We start from the raw sequence: 11,507 nt of genomic DNA on the forward strand, positions 1-11,507 counted from the left end.
TAATGGGGATGCAAAGTGGCCAAGAGACACTTGAAGAGAGACTGAAGACTGAGGCTATGGGGAGCAGATGGAGAGAGAGGCCAGCAAGATCCCGGTGCTGACTCCTCCTCCATACGGCAGCAGCCAGCTGGCTCAGGCAGATCACTCCCTTGAGCTGCAGTAGCATGAGAGGACCCACTAACCGTGCCCCCAGGAGGGACTCTGCCCTGCCCTATGGAGTCTAAGCTGGCCTGCTGAGCGCACAGTGACTACATTAACAGCTGACATCATCAGAGGCAGATCGAGAAAGAAAAATCAGCGGTCTCCTACCATAGAAGTTCACACCACAAAGTCAGGGAATCAAGACAGATCAATTTAAGAAGCAGAAGTAAGAGAGGAGTCTCAAAAATAATGGGAAGACAAAGAAACACCCCCCAGTTGGAGGGAAAGGAGGAATCCCCAGAAGAAATAAATGAAATAAATGAAATAGAGGAAAGTAAATGAAATAGAGGAAAGTAAACTATCAGATATTGAGTTCAAAACAACTGTTCTAAGGAAGCTCAATGAGCTCAGTGAGCTCAGAGAGAATTACCAAAAACTATAGGGAAACTATGAGGAACTTACTGCAAACTATATCAACATGAAAAAGGACATAGAAACTATCAAGAAGAGATAAGAGAAAATGAAGAATACCATTTCTGAATTGAATGTACATTTCAATATGTACATTTATATGTATATTATTACTATATAGTCTTAAATGTTTAATATAGTAACATTGTCAATATTTTACTTTATAGCTTCTGGGTTTGAATATTTTACTTCAGGGTAAGAAAAATATTAGTTTGTATTGTCTCCTAAAACTCCTTAGATTTTACATATTGATTTTTAACTCACCTGAATATTTTTTGTATAATGTGTAAAATAAGGCTCTATATTTGTTTTATTTCAAGTAGTAGTGGTCCATGCACCTTATTTGTTGAATAAGCCTATTTTACCCATTGATTTGAAATATCAACTTAATCACATATTACATTGTTAGACAGATGTATACATTTCTCCCTAGAATGCTCATTATATTTCCTTATTCAACTTGATTATTTCTGTGCTGATGTCATGCTGGTTTAATTGCTGAGACTTTATAATGGTTTAAATTTTTAAAAATATTTTATAATTAACTTTGACATTTAAGAAAATAAAATCAATCTGCATTTAAGAAAGAAAGAAATAGAGACAGATGAAACTCCTATCTTTTGTGACAACATAGATGGAACTGGAGAATATTAAACTAAGTGAAATAAGTCAGTTGATGAAAGACAAATACCATATGATCTCACCTATAAGTGGACTCTATTCAACAAAATAAACTAACGAACAAAAGAAACCACAGGCACAGAATCATGGAGCAGACTGAAAGTGACCAGAGGGGATGGGGAAAGAGGATAATGGTGGAAAGAAGGGGAAGGGACTAGACAAAGGACATGTATGAATGACCCATGGACATGAACAACAGAGTGGGAATTGACTGTGGGAGCGGGGCGTGGGGGTAGGATGGATAGAGGGCAGTAAAGGTGTAAAAACTGAGACAACTGTAATAGAATAAACATGATGTATAAATAAAGAAATAAATTAAAAAGCAAAACAAGACACAAAAAGTACCAGGTTGACATTATAGCAATAAAAACTGCAATATTTGAGATTAAAAATGCACTGAATGGGATTAATGGCAGATTAAACATAGCAGAAGATGAGTGTATCTGAGGACATAACAATAGAAACTTCTTGAAGGAACTCAGAAGAAATTATTTTTTAAAATATATGAAATATTGGTTAACTGTGAGAAAACTTCAAGTACTCTAATATATGTGTATTTAAGTCCTCAAAATAGAGGAGGGAACACAAGAGATTTTTAAAAAATGGCTGAAAATTTTCCCAATTTGATTAAAATTATAACCCCAAATACCCAAGAAGTTCAATGACAGCCAAGCACAAGAAATACGAAGATAACTACACCAACCCATATCAAAATTAATTACTCAAAATCAGCAATGAAGAGAAAATCTGAGAAGAAACCAGGGGAGGAAAAAGCTATTCTATGTATAAAGAATCAAATTATGAATGACATCAGATTTCTCATCAAACAATGCAAATGAAAAGTCAGTGGAGCAACAACTTTAAGATATTGAAAGAAAAAACTCATACTTAATCTGAAATAATTTATCACCAGCAAACCTGAACCACAAGAGTATTAAAGGAAGTTCTTCAGGCAGAAAAAAAAATCAAATTAACACAGTTAAAGATTGATCTAATGACCTGGACAACTAAGTCAGGGGATTTTTCAAAATGATAGTACAAAAGTATAAAGAGATGAAAAGCATGAGTGAAACATCTGACATGGACCACTTTGTGCCATAGGCAGAGAAAGGAAAAGAGGAAATATTTAAAGAAATAAAAATGTATAGAAATTTATACATATGCACACACGTACATACTTATTTGACATATTTGAGTGAATCGTTATGTATATGCAGTCCTGAAAATTCCCGACTCTAGGAGACATTCAGCATTTCCTTTCTGTGAAGTGTTTACACATCCAGTTAACAGAAACTTTCCAAAGCTACAAAAATTTGTTTCCCTATCTGCTCCCAAATTAGACTTTTAACAATTCATTTTGTAAATGACAATCTTTTAAGTATTTTTGTATTTTGCCACATAGAATCTTAAATTTTCAACTGAATCACTGCAAGAGATTTATCACATTAAGATTTAAGAGCTTGGATTTATAAACTTTTAAAAAATGTATAGTTAAGCCTCTCACACCTGCTATTTATTTATTTATTTATTTATTTATTTCTCTATTTATTTATGCAAAGACCAGTATCCCATTGAAATGAGAAGACCAAGTGTTCTTTGAACTAATGCTTGCAATGTCTTTGAAAGGTAAACATATTACAGAGGATATGGAAAATATTTAATAATAGGCATTAAGTGTAATCCAGTTATTTCAAGACATAATCTAACCTACCATTTTTTCCTCTTGAATGATAAAAACAAGACATTAAAGGAAATTGAGAAAAGAAGGGGTGGTTCTAATTTTGCAAGAGAGATATTTTCTAAAGGGTACTTGAAAAGTGATCAGATCTTGTATTTTAAAATTCAACAGAGACAAGAGAGAAGGGGGGGCAGGGAAAGGGAAGGGAAGGGGAAAGTCAAGGAACATATAGCAAGGACTCATGGACAAAACCAAAGGGGAAGAGCTGAGGGAGGGAAGGTGGGAGGGGGCAAGGGAAAGAGGTGGGGGGGAGCCAGAGACAAATGTATTTAAAAAGTAAATAAATTAAAAAAAAAGAAAATAAAAAAATAAATAAAATTCTAGATATATACCTGCATTAATGTAGTCAGAAGAGCACAGAGCTGAGAAAAGAATCAAATTCTTGGTTTTGATCTGATCATATACTAGCAGTGTAACCCTGGACATATTATTTATGTGTTCTAGATCTAATTCCTCATTCGTAAAATGGGGTAGTAATGTATACTCTACATCTGTGATGGAGTTGCTGAGAGAATTGAATGACAGTAGATATGGAAAAGCACCGAAAAATATTAGAATTAATTTAAACCTTAACTCAAAGTAATCTTATACTATATATAGTGATTTCAACTTTTTCATCTCATGGCAGACAAACTAATTACTAACATTCTGTGGTACACCAAAAATATGCATTTTTTGCCAATCTGAAAAAAATAAGTATGATTTTTGACTCCTTCACACTGGACAGCTATAGTTGTGTTGGCTGTTGCCATTTTTTTTTAACATTTATTTTTCTGGAAGTTTTTAAAAAAATATATTTTATTGATTATGCTATTACAGTTATCCCATTTTTTCCTCCCCTTTATTCCCCTTCACCCTGCACCACCCGTCCCCCCAGCATTCCCCTCCCCCCCCCTTAGTTCATGTCCATGGGTCGTACATATAAGTTCTTTGACTTCTCCATTTTCTATATTATCCTTAACCTCCCCTGTCTATTTTCTCCCTACTATTAATGCTACTTATTCCCTGTACATTTCCCCCTACTCTTCCCCCTTACCCTCCCCTCTGATCTCCATTTCTATGATTCTGTTCCTGTACTAGTTGTTTGCTTAGTTTGTTTTTGTTTTTGTTTTAGGTTTGGTTGTTGATAGTTGTGAGTTTGTTGTCATTTTACTGTTTATAGTTTTTGATCTTCTTTTTCTTAGATAAGTCGCTTTAACATTTCAGGTAATATGGGCTGGGTGATGATGAACTTCTTTAACTTGATCTTATCTGGGAAGCACTTTGTCAGCCCATCCATTCTAAATGATAGCTTTGTTGGATAGAGTCATCTTGGATGCAGGTTCTTGTCTTTCATGACTTTGAATACTTCTTGCCAGCCACTTCTTGCCTGCAAGGTTCCTTCTGAGAAATCAGCTAATAGTCTTATGGGAACTCCTTTGTAGGTAACTGTCTCCTTTTCTCTTGCTGCTTTTAAGATTCTGCCCTTCGAGGCTGTGGAGAAAAGGGAACCCTAGTCCACTGTTGGTGGGAATGCAGACTGGTGCAGCCACTATGGAAAGCAGTGTGGAATTTCCTCAGAAAGCTGAAAATGGAACTGCCTTTTGATCCAGCGATTCCCCTGCTGGGACTATACCCTGAGAACACCAAAACGCCAATACAAAAGAACATATGCACCCCAATGTTCATAGCAGCACAATTGACAATAGCCAAGTGTTGGAAGCAACCTAAGTACCCATCAGTAGATGATTGGATCAAAAAATTATGGTACATATACACAATGGAATACTACGCAGCAGAAAGAAAAAAAGAAGTAGTAAACTTTGCGACAGCATGGATGGAACTGGAGAGCATCATGCTAAGCGAAATAAGCCAGGGGGCTAAAGACAAATACCATATGATCTCACCTATAAGCGGAACCTAACCAACAATGCAAAGATGCAAGGAAAATATGACCAGCAACACTGAAAGGAAAAGAAATCAACAGAGACAAGGCGGGGGCAGGGAAAGGGAAGGGAAGGGGAAAGTCAAGGAACATATAGCAAGAACTCATGGACAAAACCAAAGGGGAAGAGCTGAGGGAGGGAAGGTGGGAGGGGGCAAGGGAAAGAGGTGGGGGGGAGGCAGAGACAAATGTATTTAAAAAGTAAATAAATTAAAAAAATAAACAATGGGTGTAAAATTTCAGTAATGCAAGATGAATAAATTCTAAAGATCTGCTGCACAAAAAAAAATAAATAAATAAAAATTTACTTTGTTTAAAAAAAAAAGATTCTGCCCTTATCTTTAATCTTGGGTAATGTAATTATGATGTGCTTGGTGTGTGCTTCCTTGGGTCCAACTTCTTTGGGACACTCTGAGCTTCCTGGATCTCCTGAAAGTCTGTTTCCTTCACCAGATTTGGGAACTTCTCCTTTATTATTTTTTCAATTAAGTTTTCAGTGTCTTGCTCTTCTTCTTTTCCTTCTTACACCCCTATGATTTGAGTGTTGGAATGTTTAAAGTTGTCCCAGAGGTTCTTAAGTCTTTCCTCAGTTTTTTTGATTCTTTTTTCTTCATTCTGTTCTGGTTGAATGTTTATTTCTTCCTTCTCTCAATTTTTGATTGGAGTCCCAGTTTCCTTCCCTTTACTGTTGATTCCCTGTATATTTTTCTTTATTTCACTTTGCATAATCTTTACTTTTTCCTCCTTTTTCCAACCATAGTCAACCATTTCTGAGAACATCCAGATTACCGGTGTTTTGAACTGTGCATCTGATAGGTTGGCTGTCTGTTCATTGCTTAGTTCTATTTTTGGAGCTTTGATCTCTTCTTTTATTTGGGCCATATTTCTTTGTCCCAGCATGCCTGATACGTTGTAGGGGGCAGAGCGTTAGGTATTCGTCAGGGCAGGGCAACCCAGGTTGCTATGTTGTGATGATGTATGTGAGGGAAGGGTCAGACAGGGAACAATGCCACTTGCTCAGCTGGTTTTCAGTCACTTTCCCTGCTACCCACAAGCAAATTGGGCCCTTCTGGTGCTGATTCCCAGGTGGGCAGGTTTGTGTATGTTCTGGGACGCTGTGGGTCTCTCCAATGGACTCTCTTGTGAAGCTGGAAGTTTCTCTTGCTACTGCACCCCCCACAGGTTTTTACCTCCAGGAGTTTTGAGGCTTTCTTTTCCTGCACCGGAACCCTGGGTTGCACAGTCCATGTAGCTCCCCTGTCGTTCCTCCCCGTTTATCCATTTGCAAATGTGGGGCCATCTGGTCCACCAGCTGATACCTCCCCACGCATCCTCTCCAGTCTGGTGGTCCCTCTCTTCCCTTCCTGCAGGTCTGGATGAATGTTTCTTCTTTAGCTCTTTGGTTGTTGGACTTCCATACAGTTTGATTTTCTGGCAGTTCTGGTTATTTTTTAAAAAATTTGTTTTTGTCTTTCTTTTGGCTGTGTGAGGAGGTAAAGTGTATATCTGTTGTTATTTTTTTTTTAATTTGACAACCTGAGGGAAAAGAGGTCAGTGCCCCTAACTAAATAGTCAGGTATTGCATGTCTTAAAACTTCCTGCAGCACATCAGTATAAAAACTGCTGCTATATATTATTATTACTTATGTTATATATTAATTAGTCCAAGCACACTTATTCATACTTATACAGGGTGGGAGAAAAGTAGGTTTACAGGTTTTAATATGGAAAACAATACAATAACTAATAAATGGTAATGCAGGGAATAAACTCTGTGTTTTGTGTGCTCACAACTGTAAACCTACTTTTGCCCCATCCTGTATATCTAAGTACATATACAGTGGTGGAAAATCCTTACAAACTCTTCTACTTCAGTGTACATTGTAGTACAAGGGGACATATAACAGATGAATACAATATATCAAATAGTGATATGTGCTACAGGGGAAAATAGTTGGAAAACAACAGAATCTGTTGAGAAGTAGGAAAACTGATGCAACTTTCAGTAAGAAAATTAGAGAAGGCCCCATTGAGAAGGCTACAAAGATCTGAAAAGATCAAATGGATGAGCTCTAAATATCTGACAGAAAAGTGTTTCAAAGTGAACAACAAATGCAATAGCCCTGAACCAGAACTATGGCTGTGTGCTGGAGGAACAGCAAAGTTGTCATTTTGGCAAGAGTTGAGTTCCTTTGGGGAAGAATACTGTAAGATGAGAACAAAAAGATAAATGCTCCATATTACATAGAGCCCTATAACTTATATTAAGGACTGTGTATTTTATTATAAAGAAATTGAGAAGAGAAGTGATATGGACTGGATTACATCTAGCAGAACACATGAAGAGAGGACAGAGGTGGAAACAGAACATAGGCAATGTCCTGGAAGGGAGATAATGCTTGCGACAAAGCATTATCAATGATGGAAGAGAGAAGTGATCTAATTGTGGATGTTTCAAAATATTTTCTTCAATATTTCCAATATTGACTACGTAGGTGGCTCCACAGTGAGTTTTTCCTACCCTTAGTCCTTTGTTGCTTCATTAAAAAAATTCCAGAGTGAGTAGAAGAAAGGAAATAATCAAGATCAGAGCAGAAATGAGTGACATAGAGACTAAAATAACAATTCAAAGGATCAACAAATCCAGGAGCTGGCTCTTTGAAAAGGTAAACAAAATTGACAAGCCTTTAAGCAGATTCATCAAGAAAAAAAGAGGACCCAAATAAATAATATCAGAAATGAAAGAGGAGAAATAACAACGGATACCACAGAAAGACAAAAGATTGTAAGAAATTACTATGAACAACTATATGCCAAGAATTTTGAAAACCTGGATGAAATGGACAAATTTCTAGAAAAATATAACCTTCCAATATCAAATGAAGAAGAAGCAGAAAGCTTGAACAGACCAATAACAGCTGGTGAAATTGAAGCAGTAATTTAAAAAACTCCCGGCACACAAATGCCCTGGACCGGAGAGTTTCACAGGAGAATTTCACAAAACATTTAAGGAAGAACTAACCCCTGTCCTTCTCAGACTATTCCAAAAAAATCCAAGAAGAGGGAAGACTCCCAAATGCTTTTCATGAGGCCAGCATCGTCCTAATCCCAAAACCAGATAAAGACACAAAAAAGAAAACTACATGCCAATATTTCTGATCAACATAGATGCTAAAATCCTCAACAAAATATTGGTAAACCATAATTCAATATTGGCATCCAGCAATTCATTAAAAAGATTTTCCACCATGATCAAGTGGGATTCATCCCAGTATGCAAGGATAGTTCAATTATTTGCAAATCAATAAACATAATACATCACATAAACAAAAGGAAAGACAAGACTCACATGATCATATCAATAGATGCTGAAAACACACTTGATAAGGCATAGCACCCATTTATGATCAAAACACTCAGGGAAGAGGGAATAAAGGGGGCATTCCTCAACATAATCAAGGGCATATAGGAAAAACCTACAGCCAACATGCTACACAATGGGCAAAACTAAAAGCTTTCCCAATAAGATTGGGAACAAGATAAGGTTGTCTGCTTTCACCAGTTCTATTCGACATAGTATTAGAAGTCTTAACCACAGTGATCAGACAAGAAAAAGAAATAAAAGACATCCAAATTGGAAAGGAGGAAGTAAAACTATCATTTTTTGCAGATGGCATGATAGTGTACATGGAAAACCCTATAGACTCCAGCAAAAAAGTACTTGACCTAATAAGTGCATTTGGCAAAGGAGCAGGATACAAAGTCAATATTTAGAAATCAAAGGCATTTTTGTACACCAACAATGAAATATCAGAATCAGAAATCAGGAAAAAAAAAATTATTTTCTACAGCAACAAGAAAAATAAAGTACCTAGAATAAACTTAACCAAGGGGGTAAAAGACCTGTACTCAAAAAACTACACAACACTGAAGAAGTGAATTAAGGAAGACACAAATAAATGGAAGTATATACCGTGTTCATGGATTGGAAGAATTTACATCATCAAATGTCCATACTACCCAAAGCAATTTGTAGATTCAACGCAATCTCTATTAAAATGCCGATGGTGTATTTTACAGATATAGAACAAACATTTAAAAAATGTATAGGGAACCATAAATGACCCTGAATAGCTTCAGGAATTTTGAGAAAGAAAAACAAAATAGGAGGGATCACAATACTTGACATCAAACTATATTACAAGGCAACTGTAATCAAAACTGTCTGGCACTAGCATAAGAACAGACACATAGATCAATGGAACAGAATAGAGAGCCCAGAAATAAATCCATATCTCTATGGTCAATTAATATTCAACAAAGGGGCAGAAGCATAAAATGGAATAAAAATAGCCTCTTCAACAAATGGTGTTGGGAGAGCTGGACAGTCAAATGCAAAAAATTAAATTTCGACCACCAACTGACACCATATACAAAAATAAACTCAAGTTGTATAAAAGACTTAAATATAAGTCACGACACCATTAAAGTCCTAGAGGAGAACATAGGCAGGAAACTCTGATATTCTATGTAGCAATATTTTCACCGATATGTCCCCTAGAGCAAGGGACATAAAGGAAAGAACAAACAAATGGGACTTCATCAAAATACAAAGCTTCTGCATGGCTAAAGTAAACACCAGCAAAATGAAAAGGGAACCAACTGTATGGGAAAAGGTATTTGCCAATGATACCTCTGACAGGGTTTTGATCTCCAAAATATATAAATAACTCACATGACTCCACTCTAGGAAGACAAACAATCCAACTGAAAAATGTGCAAAGGACCTGAACAGAAACTTCTCCAAGGAGGACATAAGCAGGGCACAGAGACATATGAAAGGATGCTCAGCATCACTAGCCATCAGAGAGATGTAAATTAAAACAACAGTGATTCATAGTCAGGTTCTCAATCCACTGAGCCATACCAGCAGGGCTAAACCACAGTGAGATACCACTTCACATTGGTCAGAACGGCCATCATAAACAAATCAACAAAGAACAAGTGCTGGTGAGGTTGCGGAAAAAGGGAACCCTAGTACGCTGTTGGTGGGAATGCAGACTGGTGCAGCCACTGTGGAAAACAGTTTGGAATTTCATCAAAAAGCTAAAAATGGAACTGCCTTTTGACCCAGACATTCCACTGCTGGGATTATACCTTTAGAATTGCAAAACACCAATTCCAAATAATCTATACACCCTAATGTTCATAACAGCACAATTGACAATAGCCACGTGCTGGAAGCAACCTAAGTGCCCATCAGTAAATGAGTGGATCAAAAAACTGTGGTACATTTACACAAAGGGACACTACACAGCAGAAAGAAAGAAAGAGCTACTACCCTTCGTGACAGCATGGATGGAAATGGAGAGCATTATGCTAAATGAAATAAGGCCGGGGTTGTAAGACAAATACCATATGATCTCACCTGTAAGTAGAACCTAATCAACAAAACACAAAAGCAAGAAAAATATAATCAGTAACATTGAAAAGAAAAACAAACTGACAGCAAGGAGAGGGAAGAAGGGAGGGGAGTAATGGGAAGAAGAAGGGGAAGGGTCAAATCAAGGAACATGTATAAAGGACCCATGGAGAAAGCCAAAGTGGGGAAGGATTGAGGGTGGCAGATGGGGGTGTGTTGGGCAAGGGAAAGTGGTGGTAGGGAAATGGAGAGAAATGTATTTGAACAATAAAAAAAAAAAATCTGACATAAGCACAGGAAATTGCACACTTAATAAGCATATATTTGTAAAATTTTAAAGTGATGACACCATGTAACCATAACCCAGATTATAAAAAAGAATATTGGCAACGTATCAGGAGTTCCTGTCATGTACCTTTTCAATCATTACCAACTCTATTACAATAATCACTATAAGGACTTTATGAATTACACATACTTTTGAACTTCTCTGAAATGAAACAATACATCATGTAGTCTTGTGTGTGATTTCTTTCATTCAACATTATGTTGATGAGATTCATCCATGTTGTTACAAGTGGTTTGTGTACTTTTATTGCTGTGTAGTATTTTATTATATGAATATTCCACAATTTGTTTCCCAATTTTACTTTTGGACATTTGTCATTTTCTTCTTTGAGTTAGTTGAATAGTACTGATGTAAACATTTTTTTAAAAGATTTTATTAATTTATTTTTAGACAGAGGCAAAGGGAGGGAGAAAGAGAGGAATAGAAACATCAATGTGTGGTTGCCTCTCACATAGCCCCTGCTGGAACCTGGCCTGCAACCCATGCATGTGCCCTGACTGGGAATTGAACCAGCAATCCTTTGGTTTGCAGGCTGGCGCTCAATCCACTGAGACACACCAGCCAGGGAAACATTCCTGTATATATCTTTTGTAGAATGTACATTTGCATTTCTGTTGGGTTCATACCTAAGAGTGAGATTGTTGTGTCATAGAGCACATATATGTTTAGCTTTTCTGGGTACCATTGGTTTCTAAAATGATTGTACCAGTGCACACTCCACTATCAATACATGAAAGTTCCAAATGTTGCACATCCCTGAGGGAATTTATTTTTTATCCCT

Source organism: Pteronotus mesoamericanus, unplaced genomic scaffold (assembly GCF_021234165.1).
Source record: "Pteronotus mesoamericanus isolate MK-2021 breed Mesoamerican mustached bat unplaced genomic scaffold, CSHL_Meso_final contig_40, whole genome shotgun sequence".
Taxonomy (NCBI): domain Eukaryota; kingdom Metazoa; phylum Chordata; class Mammalia; order Chiroptera; family Mormoopidae; genus Pteronotus; species Pteronotus mesoamericanus.